At 36.5% G+C, this 512-nt stretch overlaps 1 pseudogene; it reads right to left on the bottom strand.

Moving 5' to 3' along the window:
• LOC111830669 overlaps positions 1–160 on the bottom strand; it is a 737-nt pseudogene extending 577 nt beyond the window's left edge.
• Between the last annotated feature and the right edge of the window lie 352 nt (positions 161–512).

Below are 512 nucleotides of genomic sequence, written 5' to 3'. Positions count from 1 at the left end.
GGCATCGTAGAAGAATCTTCTCACCGAGCCTATGCCAAATCTCTCTAGACATATATTCCCAATAAACTTTTCCAACAAGAAAGAGAAGAGCCTCAACAAGCACTAAGGAGTAGAAGGTTGTCAAAGCATAGTGAAGATTAGTAACAAACGAAAAGTCCATAGTCTCTAAACTAACAGCGAATCCACCAAGAATAACAACCGTGGCCCATACGGATACTAAAGATCCCAACCACAAAAACAATCTATGATTAAGAACAGATTAAAAACTCAAAATTACTATTAAATTACTAATGGAAGAAGATAGAATCTTGAAATCTTGAAAACCTTCTCAAGAACAGCAAGTCCGAAGGCAAAGATGATCAGTTTTGTCTCCGGCAGTTGTGTCGGTCTTTGAGGTTCTTGAGCCAAAATCTTGTATGGTCGGAAGTTAGTTCCGCCAGAAAAACCGAGTTGTTTTATGTAGGATTTGAAAACATTTTACGATAAATTATATCAACTTTCTTAAATTTGTT

Source organism: Capsella rubella, unplaced genomic scaffold, assembly GCF_000375325.1.
Source record: "Capsella rubella cultivar Monte Gargano unplaced genomic scaffold, Caprub1_0 scaffold_5, whole genome shotgun sequence".
NCBI lineage: Eukaryota > Viridiplantae > Streptophyta > Magnoliopsida > Brassicales > Brassicaceae > Capsella > Capsella rubella.
This window is presented reverse-complemented; position numbering and strand designations above follow the sequence as displayed.